Source organism: Uranotaenia lowii, chromosome 1, assembly GCF_029784155.1.
Source record: "Uranotaenia lowii strain MFRU-FL chromosome 1, ASM2978415v1, whole genome shotgun sequence".
Classification (NCBI taxonomy): domain Eukaryota; kingdom Metazoa; phylum Arthropoda; class Insecta; order Diptera; family Culicidae; genus Uranotaenia; species Uranotaenia lowii.
The window spans coordinates 79085792-79104799 of NC_073691.1; the positions used below are offsets into that span (position 1 = coordinate 79085792).

General features: G+C 40.0%; 1 protein-coding gene and 1 long non-coding RNA gene across 2 annotated transcripts in view; both read left to right on the plus strand.

Annotated features, from left to right (window-relative positions):
* The window catches only part of LOC129754512 (transmembrane protein fend-like), a 467116-nt gene that overhangs the window by 66978 nt on the left and 381130 nt on the right, over positions 1 to 19008 (plus strand). The gene's annotated exons all lie outside the window — the stretch shown is intronic.
* On the plus strand, positions 2919 to 3479 carry LOC129754582 (uncharacterized). The gene is made up of 3 exons (XR_008739045.1): positions 2919 to 3046; positions 3105 to 3203; positions 3261 to 3479. It is a non-coding gene; the product is annotated as an uncharacterized LOC129754582 (long non-coding RNA).

Sequence of the window (19008 nt, forward strand, 5' to 3'; positions counted from 1 at the left end):
CGCCAAAGCCGACTACAAGCAGCTTTCAGGACACGAGTTTTATACGGCAAAAGGAAGGGGAAAGGTAGCAGATATTTTCAAGCACATGAAACTGTCAAAGTTCTCGAAGAAATATCTGGTTTGGCAAGCCATCTGTACCTGTAGCTTGAAAAGCAGAATTTTCATAGCTTCCGAGACTGTCAACCAAGAAATTTACGTGAAAGAGTGTTTGAATAAACGTCTGCTGCCTTTCCTGAAGAAACACGGTTGTTCCGTACTGTTTTGGCCGGATTTGGCATCTTGCCATTACGGTAAAAAGGCCGTGGAGGTGTACGCCACCAACAACGTGCAGGTGGTTCCCAAGGACAAGAACCCTCCCAACAGGCCAGAGCTCAGCCTAATTGAGAAATACTGGGCTATTGTCAAGCGGAGCCTAAAGAAGACCAACAAAACTGCTAAGGACGAGCAGCAGTTCAAGGCAAACTGGCTTTCTGCGGCGAAGAAGGTGGACATGGTGGCTGTACAAAATCTTATGGCAGGGGTTAAGCGTAAGGCCCGGTAATTCAGATTTGGATAAGCGGAAGCACAACTGAATATTTTTCCTGAATTTTATACTAATTAAACTTGAAAAGGAAATTAAATTTGATTTTTTTAAATAAACGATTTCACTGATTCACACGCGTTTTTCCTTGACCAAATTTTAACCGTATCACCCTTTATTATGACGGTGTTCAGAGTGCTTTGAATGTAGCACATTTCGGGTACCTTTTGGTGCCTACGCTGTTTATTGGAGCTGTGTAGGAGACAGTTGACGCTGTGGCCCCTTTTGCTAAAATGCGCTTGAATTTGGTGACATCGCATTTATGATCTGACATTCTAGTCCGTAGCTTATACTTAGCTAGTCAGCCAACATAGCATTTTGAGCATTCTTTGCCTTGTTCTGGAGCGCCTGCGCATGGGACATGGTAGACCACATTGGAGCGATCGATCGGCAATATCGGATCTTTGACCACTGGCAGTAGGCTGCGTATCGTGTGCTTTTGTGTGATTGGTGGTCAAAGATTCGATATTGCTATGTTAAGGCTGCTGCTGATTTTTGTTTCTAAATCGGCCTTTCGGTGGAAGCAGACGGATTGGCTTAGGAAGCGCAAATTTACAAGGATGTTGCTGCTGTTTGGTTGTTTTGATTTGGCCTTCCGATGGGAAAAGAGATTGGTTAAGGTAGCGCAGATTTTCAAGGCTGCTTCTGCTGCTGACTGTGTGTTTTGATTCGGACTTCCGGTGGAAAAAACGGATTGGCTTTAAAAGCGCAGATTTTATGACTGCTGCTGCTGTTTGCTTGTTTCGCTTTGGCCTTCCGATGGGAAAAGACGGATTGGCTCAAGAAGCGCAGATTTTAAAGACTGTTACTGATGTTTGATTGTTTTGATTTGGCCTTCTGGTTGCAAATGATGAATTGTCGTTTGAAATGCAGAGTTTTAAGTCTGCTGCTGCTGTTTTGATTGGGACTTCCGGTGGAAAAGACAAATTAGCTCGGGAAGCGCTAATTTTTAAGGCTGCTGTTGCCGTTTATTTGTTCTTTCGGGAAATAAGACGGAGATACCGAAAAAGCGATATTTGTCAAGTCTGCTGCGACTGTTTTTCAATAATTTCCTTTCTTATAGTAAGAGATGGATCGCTGAAAAATCGCAGACTCAGGATTGATTCATTAATAGATTTATTGAGGATGAAGGTGAGAAAGAATGTAGCGATGATATAAGTTATGAGAAGAATAAAGATAAAAGTTTAAAATGTAGGTATAAAAAATCAAAATATGAAAGTTTTAATTTAAGAGTAGAATTGAGAAATAATGTAGAGGTTGTCGTGTCCGGTGGATTTGTCGCTTCTCATTATCAGCTTTTTTTTTCTTCAAAACTGGCGTCCAAATTTTTCGATAAACCGTCCGTTACAACTGACTTTATTCGTGGTTTTTGTTCGGAAAGCGAGAGCAAGTCTGCTTGGACTTTACACATACGTTCATACGATTTGCATCAGTTCGCTCTCAACTCTCGCACGATGTCTTTATTGTGTCGATGTCGATGTCGGAGCGAACGAATTTCTTTATGCTAGTATTTGTGTATCCACAGTATTCCGTGTCAGATACTTCGCGGTTTCGTTCAAGGCAATTTAGTTCACAGACAACGTAATTCAATAATTAAAAATGCTATTTTTGTTTCACTTTGTTCTTACATTAGTTCCTATATTTCTACAGAGGTGAAATGAAGAATGTACACTATAAAAAATAAAAGTTAAGAAAATAAATAAAACAAATATGTGGCAACACTGGAAGTGCAGCTACGAAGTGAAAACAAAAACACAAGTCAGTCATTGATCTTGTGAGAGACAGACGTGTCTGAGTGAATATTTGAACTGAGATTCATAAGAATCGTGAAATTCCGACAATACTGTAGTTTCAACCTACACGGTAAATTTAGATTATTCAGAGACTGAATAATTTCGGTTCAGCGGTCGCACCATGTATGAAGATGAAAACAACTGAGTTGGAATCCATCAAAATTCTGAGTTGTTTTCATCTATTGACTTTCAAAGGCTGGAACTTAGCGAAGACGCATACGTTTTCGAACAAAATAGATGAAAACAACTCAGAGAGTTCCAAAAACCATTGTTGATTGTTTGGATGCAATGGTCGGAAACAGTTGACGAAATAATCAAGGTGAGTACAACATTTAATTACATTTTCTATTAGAAATTATGTTACGTTCGAGTTTTATAACAATATTTTTATTTGATATGATATCAGCGATATTGGCAACTTTGTATAAAAACCCATCCCCACGCAGAGAAAATAAGCGTGATAAAGATTCACCCATTCAAACGCAAAAATAATAAGCGTGTATTAAAAAATACTCTGAGCGAAGTAAAATCAGCTAACCGTGAAAGAAGCTGTCACTGCAATTTCCGGGAGACGGAAAATTTTAACAGTGCGGGTCGGTCGCAAAAGTTTTATCGCGCCGTTTTCACGACACGAAGCGGAAGAAAACGCTGGACATTAACGGCAAATTGAAAGGTACGTTTTCTCGAAGGGGAAATGAAAGCCCTCTCACTCACCGTATCTCATCCGACAGGACAAACGCCGATCTCAGGACGATCATTCGTCAAGTGCACCCATGCGGAACATCGCTCAGCCGGGGCGAGAAGAAACTCCACCAAAGGTCGCGCAAAGCGTAAGTACGGTGAGGGATGAGAGAAGGAGAAAGGCTGACGCATTTTATTTCCCCCAGGGCCTTTTTTATTTACCGCCTGTGCCAAACCGGAGGAAATTGTTGTTCGTGCCTTTTCGCACACTGTGCGTACGCCAGTAGAAGCCGCAGGTTCCGCTTCTTTCCCCTGGTGGCTTGTCAAAGCGACACTAAGCTGGTGTGAAGCAGCGCGAGGAGAAATGTCGTCGGCAAACGAATCCGGAACAACTGGTTGGCCTGGCTTTCGACCACCTTCAGCTGCTTGGGAATTGCTGAACCAGCAGCAGAACAACAAGAGCACCAGCAGCGGAACAACAACACCCTCAGCAGCAGAAAGCAACAACATCGGGCCACATATCATCATCGGCAGCTTCGACTGCACCTTTCGGCTGTACCTGCAGTGGTGCAATCAACTGTGGCATTTGGCCACTCAGCATCATAGGCAGCCTCGACTGCACTTCTCGGCTGGACCTGCGATCGTGGAATCGACTGTGGCATTTGGCCATTCACTACCGTTGGCAGTCTCGACTGCACTTTTCGGCTGCATCTGCGGTCGCCGAATCAACTGTGGCCTTGGGCCATCCACTATCACCGGCAGTTGCGACTGCACTTTCCGATTGCATCGGTGGTCGCCGAATCAACTGTGGTGTTTGGCCACGTATCATCATCGGCAGTTTCGACTGCAATCTTCGACTGCACCTGCCATCATCGAGTCAACTGTGGCATTGGGCCATTTATCATCAACGGCACTGCTCGACTGCATCTGTGGTCGGCGTACTAGCGGAGGCATCGGCAAAATAATTTGGGGCATGATGCCGGAGGCGGCGAGAGGAGGTTTGCCCACACCAAGGCGGAGAATGAAAAGCTTCGTGGCCACTCAATGCGCTGCAGCGCCTTCACGGAGGATGCCGTAAGTTCAATAGAATCTGAATGAAAATGCTATGGGGGAAATGTGGGTGAAAAATGTTGCAAAAATTATAAACTAAACTCAAATTTAAAGTTTTCGAGCGTTATTTATTTCGTAGCTTCGTCTACGGGAAAGCCTTTATAATAATTAAGTGGTGTCGAAAGGATAAATAACAAAATTAAACAATTTTATCTTTTCTTCCAGCAATCTCTACAGAAGCCATCATTCACAACTGTAAGTATAATTTTCTCATAATTTTGAAGTGAAAATCTTTTTAACCTATGGTGTTTTCTTTTTTCTTGTCTTTTCAGATCAGCTCAAATTAGGCATAGTGTACTGGCGAGTGAGCGTGCCAAGTGGGACAGCACGAAGTTCCACCGGCTGGATGCGGTCAGATGGCCCGATGGCACTAACTTTTTTTGTGATGAAGAAATAAAACCAACCGGCTAAAAAGCACGCATCCATCTTCTAAATACACCGTACAATCGTCTTTTTATTTTTAAAATCAGAAATTCCATTCAAAACCGCTTTGAATTTTCATAAATTTTTGATTTTTTTTCATTCAGTCGATCCATGAACAAGCCTGAACAACCCTGAACAAAAACAACTCAGAATTCGCGTAAACCCCTACAATTCATTTCTGAGTTTTACCGCTCTAATCAAAATTTAAGTCTTCCTAGTTTTGGCGCATTTTGAATTATTTTCCTTCAAATCTGAGTCAAGGAGAATTAGAGTGTAGTTTGCGCCTGGAGTCGAAGAAAAACGCAATGATAGCAGTTGGGTTACAACTGCAGTGCCACCAGGTTGAAAGAAAAAACGCTATAAGGTTAAGAACAAACATATTAAACTGGGTTGTTCTTTCGACTTTCTTGAATGCGGATCACTTGACCACCTCAAAATGCAGGAAAAACTAAATGTGACCTGTATTTAATTTTAAAAGTCATCAAAATAACTATAGTTCATTTAGGGCTTAGCAGTCATTACTAGTGTGTAGGCCAAGCAACTGGGAACACAGTGATGTATATAATATGAAAGCCGTGCATGCCCATCTATCTAGCGCGCCATGAATATCAATCGCTATCGTAACTGGCCTCTTGAATATCCACCTGTCTATAAGGCCCAGTATGAGTCAGTTTATTAACCAGCCACATTGTGACTCACATAGCTAGTATACAGGTAAAAAGCTGAAAAGTTGTCAATTATACCGTTTATTGATGTTCAATATTTTATTGTTTCTTATTTGCATATTAATCAGTAATTTATAGCTTCTTATTTATTTTTGTCCGCGGACTTTCTTATTTGAATTTTATTGGGAATCATTATCATCACATACCAAATTTTTGTTCGGCACGGCCAACTACTATGAATGGTAGATAAAGATAGAGTTGCATCCACCACCGCACATTAGTATGCCAAGCGTAATTCGCCCCACAAGCGGTAACTTTCAGTGCGAAAGAACAAAAAAGATTATATGTGATCGCTCACATGAGCTCCCTTTCACTGAGAACGGATCTCTCGATGTGTAGCCTTCTCAGTTTGTTATCATCGCGTTTCGATACAACTGAGGGCTGAACAGCGTTCTCTTCAGCTTGATTTTGGAGCTTCGAAGTATCTTTAAGAACTTATTTTTTGTCTGAATAAAAAGGCATATTCAACGGGCAGATTAAATTCTCACGTAACTATTTTAGAGGCTTTGTGCTGCTTATAAAGTGTTTGTAGTAGGCCTTTAAAAAAAACAAACGATTAATTTCAAGTAAAGTAGAAAATAACTCCGCAAATTTTAGACAAATGTTTGGATTACTTTTTCGAATTTAATTTTAGATTTTCTACGCTCTTGTGGAATCTTATAAAATTTTTATTATGCAATTCGCATAAGTCAGCAATACATTAGCAACCTCCACCCTTACCTTGGTTGGCTTTGTTTTCCAGGGGCAGAACAGTTTGTTTATTTTGACAACTATCCTGCCCCTTCGTCGGAATGTACTCAACAACACTAGACCCTTGGACTAGATCACTCCAGCTGGCCGTCCGAACAACCGGAGATGATGAGTCGTCGTCCGGCTGTTGGGGTGAAAAAGGAAGAAGCGACGCCTCCCGATGGCAATAAACTATCTCTGCGTACCGCAGATATGATTGGGATCGGCCCTCGTTCTTCCTTTACTTCATCTCACATCGATTGCAAACATTGTACCCTCACTGTACTTAAATACCTACCTCTTCACTCACTCACTCGGGTTAATAGCAAAGAGATAGTTACAATACAGTGCCTACTGTGCTAAATGATAAGTATCTTCTCCATCTCGCGAGGAATGAATCGAAATCAGTTCTTCCGATGGGCGACCGACCGCCTTGCAGCTAGCTGCACATATCGGAAGGTAGAGGACCTAGTCCTGTACAGAAATGTATGGGAACATTAACCGGGGGAGGGTGAAATGTTTAATTCATAGTTTCATGTTCGGAATGTGCCCTGTTTTGCCGCCCCCTTAAGTGTATGTTTCGGAACGATGATAGGCTGTCCGACGATGTATGATCTATGCATCCTCGTGTGTTTTGGGTTGCATTTGCAATCCTTTGACCGAGTTGACCGAATGCAGCAGTCCAGCAACAGAGTGCTTTGTCCCCGGGAGATCCATCCGGTCGGGCGAACCGAAAGAGGATTGTCGTTTTCGAAAGAGCACCGAAAGGAGAAATTACACTGATTGGTACTATTGGTTGCCTATAATGTGTACTGTTTCAGTCTATGATTTCGTCATTACGAGTTAAACACTAGAATTTGTTTTGTTTGTGGAAACTTTCAGGATGATGCATTATACGAGGAAGGAAAGTGGTGTGATAAATGGTCGAGTAGGCAAACAGAAGAGCAGACGAATGTAAAAATAACTGTCTTCCTAAAAACAAGGATGGAAAAAATATTGCATGGTCTCATTTTTGACATGCTGAAAAGTTATTACCAGGTCAATGAAATTCTTCAAAATCACACAACTCGAAATTTCAATATTGATGACCAATGACTTAAGAATAAAACGACAAGCTCTCGTGTTATCTCGAGAGAATTTTTTTGTTGAAACCGATTTTTTTCGGACAGTCACCTATTTTTTCAAATAAAAATTTTTATAATTCCGTTACCAGTCTGGGCTAAAATGCATCAAATACAAATTAAAGATTCACCTTTAACATAAAGGGACCGTATCACACAACCACTCCAATATTTAATCAAGGGAAAACGCGTGTTAGTCGGTGAAATCGTTTATTTAAAAAATCAAATTAAATTTCTTTTTCATGTTTAATTTGTATAACACTGGCATCACTGCTCTATTTGTTGACATCACCGTTCTGCTCCGACTTTGTGTTGAGTTTTCGCTAAGCAAATCGAATCCAGCCGCTCCAAAAGCCGTTCCGTTTGAATCACCGTTACCACCGACAATCCACCCGCATCAAGATCTCCACCACTCAGCAGGTAAAGGCGTGAAATTAATAATATTGTGCCGGCCCTATTGTGGTTGATCAAGCCATAGTGCCCGCTCCCACTAGCTCTCCCACCTCGCCCTCCTATTATCCCCCTTTACCTACCTGAGTTCGTGCGATTGATCTACAACTGGTTTGCATGTATGAACGTAACCATCAACTCCAGAAGCGCAAAAATACCTCTTACGTATCATTCATCCGTCATACTGTATGCATTGAATTGGTCAATAAATCACCGAGTTCTCCTGTCGTGTTTTTATTGTGCATCCGACCTGCCTCGATCACCGAAATCTTCAGCATCGTAATTTTTCGCTTGGCTGTAAACATTCCATCCATCATCACCGCATCCATCCGTCGCATTCACACATAGGTGAGAAAACAGTAGCTGTTCCCGTAGAAGGTAAACGAGTGTAGCAAGTGTTCTTCTTTGTTTTGTTTCGCAACATTCAACTGTCGTCCCGCTCGTTTGACAGTTCCAACAGATCATTTTTCTGATCACAGCGACATCTGCAGAATTTTCCGATAAGTCCAAATCGAGCGTAATATTCGATAACGATGCAAGTTTGTGAAAAGTGTGCGCGAGAATTTGATGGCGAATTCTGGACATGTCAAGGTTTTTGTTCGTCTAAAGTATGCATGCGATGTTCAGGTATGACGCAAGAGTTTCTTTCTGCTTTCAAAATGAACTCTCATTGCATATGGATGTGTTTCGGTTGCAAAAAAATGTTGTCCGATGCCAGATTTTCCAATGCAATGATTTCTGTTAAGACCACCAACGACGATGTCATTGACTCGCTCAAGCTAGCTCTCAAAAATGAAATTCGTGACAGCATCCTCCAAGAGATAAGAAGCGAAATCCGAACGAATCTATCCCCTCTTAAAAATCTAACCACTCCTGTAGCCGATCGGGTTAATCACCGGTTAAATGTACCTTCTATAAACGCTAAGCGCCGTAGGATTGAGGGAACTCGAAATGAAACGCCCAATCGGCGCCATACGCCTCGTCTCTGTGCGGTTGGCACAAACTCAACTGATGCTGATATTTGTGCTCAACAAAACATTTCTCCAAATTCAAATTTATTCTCGCTGTACCTATCAGGGATAGGACCTAGAGTTCCTGAGGATAGAGTATTAGAAATGATACGCACCCATCTTGGTACGAGTGAAATAAGTTTAACAAAACTTGTTCCGAAAGGGAGGAATCTTGACTCGCTATCATTTATATCGTTTAAAGTTGAGGCACCGTTAGAACTGAAGAACAAAGCTTTATCCACCGAAACATGGCCTGCAGGTATCCGGTTTCGTGAATTCACTAATGATCGAAGTATCAGACTGGGGTTTTCGTGGGAGCCGAGATCTTCAACCTCAAGGCCGGCTGTCAATCCGATCACCCCTTATGTGACCCCTGTTTGAACGTAACTCAGAACGCCTTGCCCCCAGTTCAAGATTGTCTTACTGAATCAACCTTGAACAGTACAAATACTAGTTTAAGACCAACGTTGACAGGAAGTAACTGTTTTAAAAGTCTGACAATTTATTATCAAAATGTTCGAGGCCTGCGGACGAAGACCAACGATTTATACCTAGCCCTCTCTATCTGCGATTACGATGTTGTTATACTCACAGAAACATGGCTTAATGAAAAGATTTTGAATTCAGAATTATCACACGATTTCACGATATACCGATGCGACCGGAGTCCGGTGTCAAGCCGTTTTCAGCGAGGTGGAGGCGTATTAATTGGCGTGAGAAAACATTTGACAAGTGCGTTCGTTAAATCGATTAATGATGATTCTCTGGAACAAGTTTGGGTCTCCGTACAGCTGAAAGAATCCTCCGTTTTCCTTTGTGGACTGTATTTACCCCCAAGCTCCGAGACAACTTTGTATCAAAGACACTGTTCATGCATCCAGCAGATGTTTGATAGTATGAAAAGTACTGACAAATTGATCGTTGCAGGAGATTACAATCTACCTTTTTTGCGGTGGGAGTTCGATGAAGATACGGATAGTTTTCTGCCTTCGAACGCATCATCCGAACAGGAGCAAGTTCTTATAGAAACGGTGTTATCTTTTGGTATGCGACAAATAAATAATCTAGCAAATGAAAATGCTAGACTGCTCGATCTTGTTTTCATCAACAACGATGATTCGGCCGAGATTCTGGATCCACCGTTACCGCTCCTTCCAATCGATCGTCACCACAGACCGCTCGTCGTTCAAGTCGTCACGGAAATTGAGCTTCTCTCTGACGTCAATCATCGGGAATTTGACTATAATCGTTGTGACTTCGAAGCTATGAACACCGCCATCTCTAACATCGATTGGAACGACCGTATCGCTACTGAAAGTTTCGATGGAGCAGTTTCCTCATTTTATTCCGAACTTTTTAACCTTATTGAAACTCACGTTCCATTGAAGAGACAAAACAGGACGAGAATCAATCGACAACCATGGTGGAATCCGGCGCTGCGTAATTTGAGGAACCGTGTTCGTAGAGCCCGAAAAAGTTTTCTGAAGCATAAAGATGACACCAGAAAAGAAATCCTTCGCGACTTAGAAGCTGAGTACAACGCCTTAAATAGCCAGTGCTTCAGGAGTTATATCAACAGAATTGAAGAACAGGTAAAAAGTGATCCAAAAAGTTTCTGGAAATTTATGAAAGATCGTAAGAAATCGAATGGGGTTCCCAAACAGGTTCAGTTGGATGGAAATTTTGCAAAGTCTCCCCGAGAATCTGCTAACTTGTTTGCTAATTTTTTCGAAAAAGCTATGGGAACTTGTTCACCTCCTTTAGACCATGAATATTTGAATAGTTTGCCTGGTTATGAAATATTCATGCCAATGGTGAATTTCTCGGAAAACGAGGTCTACATGAAATTACGTTCCATAGATGCATCCAAAAGAGCAGGTCCAGATAATATTCCGCCTTCGCTGTTGAAGAACTGTGCAATTTCACTTGCCTTGCCCATCAGCTTACTTTTCAATCGCTCGTTGAATGAAAGTACGTTTCCGTCTCTATGGAAATCAGCTCGCGTCACACCGATACACAAATCAGGTAACCTTCAAAATGTCGAGAACTTCAGAGGTATATCTATACTGAGTTGTATTCCGAAATTAATGGAAAGTTTGATGCACGAGAGAATCTATCAAAGTGTTCAACATGTTTTGTCACCTGATCAGCACGGTTTTGTAAAAAAGCGATCAACTTTGAGTAACCTGATGTGTTATTCTTCAACGTTGATAAATAAAATAGAGAAACGACAACAGGTTGATGCAGTCTATATCGATTTTACAAAAGCGTTCGATAGAGTACCTCATGAACTGTTAGTAGAGAAACTGAAAAAGATGGGTCTTCCTAGTTGGCTCACAAAATGGATAAGTTCTAACTTAGTAAATAGAACAGCTTACGTTAAAATAGGCACCGTTATGTCCGATGCTTTTCCAATATCCTCAGGTGTGCCGCAAGGAAGTCATCTCGGCCCCTTATTGTTTGTTCTCTTTATAAACGACTTATGCTCTTTAATACACTCATCGAAACTGCTATACGCTGATGACCTGAAAATTTTCAGAACGATAACTTGTCCGTTAGACTCTTATGTACTGCAAAATGATATCGACACTTTGTTGAAATGGTGCAACACAAACGGAATGCAAGCAAATGCGGCGAAATGCAATACTGTATCATTTACTAGAGCACGAAATCCAATCTTATTCGACTATAGAATGGATCAAACTACGCTTCAACGGAAGGGCGAGATAAAAGATCTAGGGGTCGTTTTTGACTCTAAGCTGAAGTTCACAACGCACATTGGAGCAATCACAGCAAAGGCGTTTGCTATACTAGGATTAATACGTCGTAATACAAAAGATTTTACGGATATCTTCTGTTTAAAAACGCTGTTCAACTCTCTTGTCCGGACCGCGTTAGAATACTGTGTTCAAGTCTGGGCCCCTTACCATGACGTCCATGCTAACCGCATCGAGCGAGTCCAGAAATGCTTTTTACGTTACGCACTTCGAACGCTACGTTGGAACGATCCTGTCAACTTACCGCCATACGAGGAGCGGTGCAGGCTTATTGGACTGCCGACTCTCGCTGAAAGAAGAATTCTTCTACAACGTTTGTTTATTTATGATCTTCTGATGAGTAACATAGATAGCATAGAGTTGATCGAAAAACTACAAATCAGTGTGCCGTCTAGAACATTACGTCATTACTATTTCCTAAGACTCCCAACTCATCGTACACAATATGGCTTTAATAACCCTCTGGAAAATTCTTGTCGGCATTTCAATAACGTTTACCACCTTTTCGACTTTAATTTAAGTAAGTGTTCTTTTAAGTTAAGGATCAGTTAATAAGTACACATCTGTGCGACATAGTCGAAGGTGATATAATAAATAATAAATAAAAATTCAGGAAAAATATTCAGTTAGGCTTCCGTTTTTCCAAATCCGAATCACCGGGCCTTACGCTTAACCCCTGCCATCAGATTTTGTACAGCCACCTTGTCCACCTTTTTCGCCGCAGAAAGCCAGTTTGCCTTGAACTGCTGCTCGTTCTTAGCAGTTTTTTTTGGACTTCTTTAGGTTCCGCTTGACAATAGCCCAGTATGTCTCAATTGGGCGGAGCTCTGGCGTGTTGGGAGGGTTCTGGGAACCACTTGCACGTTGTTGGCGGCGTACCACTCCATGGCATTTTTACCGTAATGGCAAGATGCCAAATCCGGCCAAAACAGTACGGAACAACCGTGTTTCTTCAGGAAAGGCAGCAGATGTTTATTCAAAAACTCTTTCACGTAAATTTCTTGGTTGACAGTCCCGGAAGCTATGAAAATGCTGCTTTTCAAGCAACAGGTACAGATGGCTTGCCAAACCAGATATTTCTTCGCGAACTTTGACAGCTTCATGGGCTTGAAAATATCTGCTACCTTTCCCCTTCCTTTTGCCGTATAAAACTCCTGTCCCGGAAGCTACTTGTAGTCGGCTTTGACGTAGGTTTCGTCGTCCATTACCACGCATTCAAACTTCGTCAGCATCGTCGTGTACAGCCTCCGGGATCGCGCTTTGGCCGTCGTATTTTGTTTAACATCGCGATATGGAGTCACTACCTTCTTGTAAGTCAATAGTCCGACTCGTTTTTTAGCTCGATGCACGTTTGTAGGCGATACACTCAGCTTATTTGCGGCATCTCAAAGAGAGAGGTTAGGGTTTCGCTTGAAACTACCGGCAACTCTTTTTGTCGTCTCAGCTGCTTCGATTTCCACCCGTTCCAGACTTCCTGGCTGTCGCAAGTGTTCCCCAAACACTGTAATTACATTTGTGACGGTCGATTTGGCAACTTTTAGCGATTTTGGCAGCTTTGCGTGCGAATAGCTCGGATTTTCGCGATGCGCGAGCAAAACTTTGATACGCTGCTCTTCTTCCGTGATCGGCATTTTGATAACTGAAGAGTGAATTCCAAAATGAAAATAGGAGGAACAATAAACCCCCCCCCTCCCCCCCCCCCCACACACACACACACACACACACACACACACACACACACACACACACACACACACACACACACACACACACACACACACACACACACACACACACACCTTCAAAATGAGGTACAAATGACCATTACTACAAATTTTTGGTAGTATTTTTTTATCCCCAAATGTATGCACAACTCTTATGCATTTTTCTTAAAAAAAAAACATTTTTGACAGAAAAAAATGTAAAATTTAGTTCGAACAAAACCAAAAACACGGCAGTTTGTGCTTCTATGCACATTAAGTTTTTAGAAACCATTGAATTTGAAAAGTGTTGTCCCAGACCCCAGATGTCCAATTCCACATATGCTCGAACAGTATGTTTGAAAAATGTTATTGCCGCGTGCAGTAACAATACAGTGGCCTATAAATTATAACTCATACTAGTTTTCTTTCGTCCTCTCCAGCTGTTGAAAGTGAAAGTACAGCAATACACATCATCGAAGTTAATAATAATCACGTTCTCGCTCCGGTAAGAAGGTCATCTTGATTTGAAAATCCCAGGTATGAAGGCAAAAAAAAAATAGAGCTTAGTAGCAGCCAGCAGTAGCTCCAATCCGGTGTTGTTCCGGCGATACAGTTTCAAGAGTCGGTTATCATACAGCATTGCATTGGCAGCACGGCAAATAGTTTTATAATTGTGGGTTCAACGGCAAACAATTGGCCCCCCTTTTCCTCTTTCCAATGCAATGGAAACTGACGATGGAAGCTGGCGCACAAAACTGCTAGAGACTAGGCCAGTAAACGAAAGTCATGCAGAAGTCTGTAGGAGTCGATGAAGGTAGACTGTTCCAGTTTTTCTTCTCTAGCTGCACAGCCACACGATTGAGATTCATATCTTAATATCGGTGCTGGCTCGAAGAGAATGTTTTTTTCTACGATGACAGACTGCTGTTGGAAATTGTTAGGAAAAACAGAGCTCCCAATGTTTATTGGGACATTTGTTCGCAGGAAGTATGTAAAACATCTGCCTTATCCAAAAAAAAAGCTTAACCCTTTGGAGCAATACATCTAGAAATATGTCGTATAAATCGTGTCTAAACAACACTCGTTTGAATTTTAGTTGTTCAACTAAATCTAGCTGATTTGGGATGAAACTCCTAACTGATGAATTATATTGTGTTGAGGTGGGATTACCTTACCTGGTATCTGGTGGATTGCTGGACTGTATGGATGCCTTCTAAATTGGGTCCTGTGCCTTGGAATTGGTGCCTGGAGATTGGTTCCTCTATGTTGGTTGGGTTGAGCCTTTCTCAACTGTTTATTTCCCAATTTTGGGACGTTCCGGACAAAACAAATTAACGCGACGACTTATAAAAACACGACACTAATAATTACATATTTTATTCAAGCAAACTATACACACTATAGTGTTTAGGGAAAGTGATAGCACACGAATGGTAAATTTATACAAAGCAAATAAAGTGCTAAAGAGTTAACTTTCTTCAAAACCCTGAAAAGTACGTAGGTGCATTCTTCAACGTGGGGTAGTTGGGTGGTGGGTGGATGGTAAATTTGCTGTCTCTCTCTCTTGCTGTCATCTGGCTGTTGGTTGTAGTGGTGGGGTTCCTGTGTGGTGCGGATTCCGTTCATAACGCTCAGCTGATTGGCCGTCAGGGGTAAGTGGATGCATTTCTGGTTTTCTCATCGTAATAGACATATTGATCGACCCCTACAGTATGGGTATTGAATGAAAAAGTTAAACGAGTTGTCAAAATTTGACAAATTGTAGTGAAAATAGCATAGAATACCCACCATATGGGATTTATATGAAAAGGCACAATGGGAAGAGGAGAAATTGTTCCTCCGACGTCCATCTTGTCCATGTTGTCCGACGCCATCTTGATGTCCAAGCTGACAGCTGACTTCCTAATCCAACAGATTTAATGTAATTTATGTATATACATAATCTACATCACAGCATGGCCGAATGAACAGTGGAAAAGGGGGTGCGATGGTGAGTTTTGGGTTTTAAGCGCTTCCCAAGAGCTGTTTTTAATTCTTGGATCAATTGTTTTAGCATTTATTCCAAATTTTATCCATTATTTTGGGAACACATATGTATTTAAAATGTTGAAATAATATTTTCTGAATATAAAAAATACAGAAGCTTTTTACATAAAACTAAGAGGAATAACAATGTTGGAAACAGATAACGAGATTCATGTAATTTTATAACAGCCTACGACAAAACAAACTAAGCCAGACCAAATTAATATAGACAAAAGTCAGTAATTTGTAAGATGGAAAACAAAAATTGTTGTTGTAGTAATCATTTGAAACTTAAAATATATTTTAACGTCCACTGAAGAGGAATGCCACAGTAGCTCGAAACGTCTGGACAACTGGTGAAAAAAAATGTTTTTAATTTGTTAAAGTCGCTGAAAAACGCCGATAAAATTCAACAACAATACATCGCGGCGGTTAACCAACATTCATCGAATATAAGAATAAAAATAAGACACCATTCTTAGTTTTTTTCATATTCAGATTCGGAATTTTCTAACTTAGTTCTAATGCAGAATTCAAACAGAACAAACCTTCAAATGGCGATCCAGGATTGAAAAATTAGATTAATCATTGGAAATTCATATTAAAATTCAACATACAAAAAAAAAATATTAAAATTCAGAATCAAAAGTCAGATTTCAAACAAATAATGGAAACAATAAATTCAGTTTGAAATCCGAAATTTCAAAATTAAAATAAAAAATTCGTTGATTACATGAAAATTCTAAAACACAATGGCCATTTTCTCTTGCTGCATCATAGTTTTGCTCATTTGTTTTACAGACATTATCCACTTACAACTGTTTTCCGTAATTCAAAATCTAAGAGAAAAATCCTAAAAATATGCTTTGGAACAAAGTCTGTAGATCAGCTACGGAATGCTAGAAAAAAATCATTGACACAATCAATTGAAAATTGACAAGAACTAAAAAAAAGTAGCTGGTTTGGAAAATTTGCCAAAAATTCTGTGTTTCGTATTTTTAAAATCTAAAGATGCGGAAATGTCTTGAAATCCTTTTCAAAATTTATCTGGTAAACAAGTTTGACGTTTCATTGATTGAAAAGTTCGGTTTTAACACAACTTTTTAACATTTTTTGTGGTCTGGTCATGATCTTAAAATATTAAAATGAAATATATCCTTACGTTTAACGTATAGCTTCTAATTTCAGATTTTTTTTGACACTAAATAATATTTTTTTACACTCCGTAGCTGATCTATAGCCTTTTTTCCGAAGCATGTTTTTCGGATTTTTTTCTTAGACTTTCAATAACGGAAAACTGAAGTGTTGTAGGTGAACAATGTCTGAGAAACATATCTGAGTTACGTTACGAGGTTTTAAAACTGTAAGGAGTGTCAAATCGACACTCAAGTTCTGACAATGGATTGTTTTTCCTGAGCTTTCAGGGTGCGTCCATAAAAAAGGAAAGATGAAAAATTAAAGATTTTGAGCAGTGTTCCGAAAATCGCTCAAGAAAAGCAATCAGGACTCTTCATCATGTCTCAGAGTGCTATGATACGCACGTGGTGAAAGCATCTGTCTAAAAATTGTCGCACATCAACACTAATTAGATACAAGAAAATATACCATACCCCATCGGGGGCTACCTTTGCATTTCGTCAAGTGGATAATCAACGGTGATCGACATGCTTGATGATACATTTTGGACGTCGCTCCCACAATCATTCACTAACGTATGTATATCCTCGCATCATTGTTTAAAACGTTCGTCATTGATAGACGATCATGAATGTTTCAGAAGGAAAAATCTGAAGAAATACCGGAACCACTTGTTTGAAAATGCCGTTGCACATGCTGTATAGTTCATTGCGGTTCCTTAATAATGATTTCGTCTTTCTACGCAAATCAAAAAATAAAAAATCATCTGATAGCCTCTACAGACTGCTCAAAACTGATATAGAAGGTTGAAAACCATCAAGGAGGGCAATCACCATCGAGACGTTCGTTGCTGATAGGCTGCGTCCTTCTTTACCATATCATGTTTTCCACGAATGTTTCAAATACAGAAGCGTCGTTATCATGCATGATTGTTTAAATAAAAAAAAATTGACTGCTTTGATTTTTTGGTTCTGAATGTAGTCAAGCATGGCTCAGTGAAAATGCTTGATTTTCGGAACATTGATTTCAAGAATTCATTGAGGGTCCTCGAAGATTTTTTTAAAATTTGGTTGCACCCGAAAAAAGTTACAAGCCGCCAAACTTTCAATAGTGTCATATTGACACTCAAGAGCGGATTAGGGTTAATGTCAACAATTCTTCGGATGTAAAGAGATTGTTCATAGTGACGGTTTTCGGGTTAGAAAAGGCTTTTATAATTGTTTCAAGACCCTCTAGATTATATGGATGGAGACTCTCATACAAAATCAAATTATAATAGGACACAACTCGAGGATTTTTTAAGCGGTCTTCATAAAAATTTGTTTACAAGCACGAATTAACACAAAAAAATTAATCATTATGCAGAGTGAACCCTCTCGCGTTTTAAACGGATGACTCCTATACAAAATAAAAAATATTGAAAAAATGAGAGAACTCACTACTTTTATATAATTTCTATGTGTTCTATGTAATCTCCCTCCTTACTCCCTTCTCGTACTCGAATATACTTTCAAGATAAATTTGGTATTTTTGTTAGATTAGTACTCGAGTAATGCATAAAACTGTATAGGAGACCCCTTCCTCCCTTCTTATCCACCCAATGCAAGGGCTTCCTTCTGTCGACAGATGGGTCTCAAACATCGTAAAAACTTGATTAGTAGCTTTTTACCTTCCTATGTGAAATTCGGGTTCATTGTATAAATTGTATGGGAGCCCCCCTCCCCACTTCCTTTTTCTCCATTGGAAGCAGAGTGAGGTTCCAAACCAGTTTAGGAACATTTCTCGTAACCATTGACATATCAAATTTGGTTCTATTTGCATGATCGGTTCTCGAATTATGAAAACATGCTTCTTTTGCTTAAGAGACCCCCTCCCCCTTTCCATAGAATAGAAGGGGTCTCAAACCAAAATAGGAACCTTCCCCGGCCTTCAATATCCCCACATGCCAAGTTTCACTCAAATCGGTTCAATACTTTATAGTCTATAGCATGGGTGGCCAAACTATGGCTGTTATATTGTGGCCCGCGAAGCTTTTTCCAGAATGATCACATGAAAATCTTAGATCTATTTAAGAGTTGAGGATTTTCCTTGGATCCTGTGGAGTTCAAATTTTATTCAAATCTGTATCAATTAGGTTTATGATTTCGACCGGGAATAATATATGGAAATTTTATTTTAACTTTTTTAGTCTTGAATGTAGATCAAACAACGGTGGTTTTTGAAATACCCGACGTTTCGACCAGTTTTGTTGGTCTTTTTCAAGGGAATTTGATGTCTGTTGTTTTTGTCGATTTCGTTTTAGTCCAACGGCTAGAAGTCCATTGATTGCTGCTCGTATATTTCAACGGATGGAACGAAAAAGTTTTCATCCGTATCACTGTTGATGTTAATTGATAAAAGGGCGTCCATTTTATTTTTGTTAGAAAATAATCTACAAGCAAACTCAATCAGGTTTTTATCATGAAGGTAAGTACCAAGTTTTTAAGCGATTTTGTAAATGAAATTAATCGTATTTTCACTTTTTACAAGTGGGACTCTTATAATTTTTTCGTTTTTACAGAGATCGAATTTTTACTCACTTTATCCAACTGATTTTCCAGCTTTGCAACTTTGTCGGGCAAAACAATTCAGTTGCTTTTTTAGTGGATAAATGTTTCTAATTGATTAATGAATTCAAAAACAGGTTCTCAATAATTTTTCAGTTTTTTCTATCAATTCAAGTAGAATCAGTAAAAAACAGTACC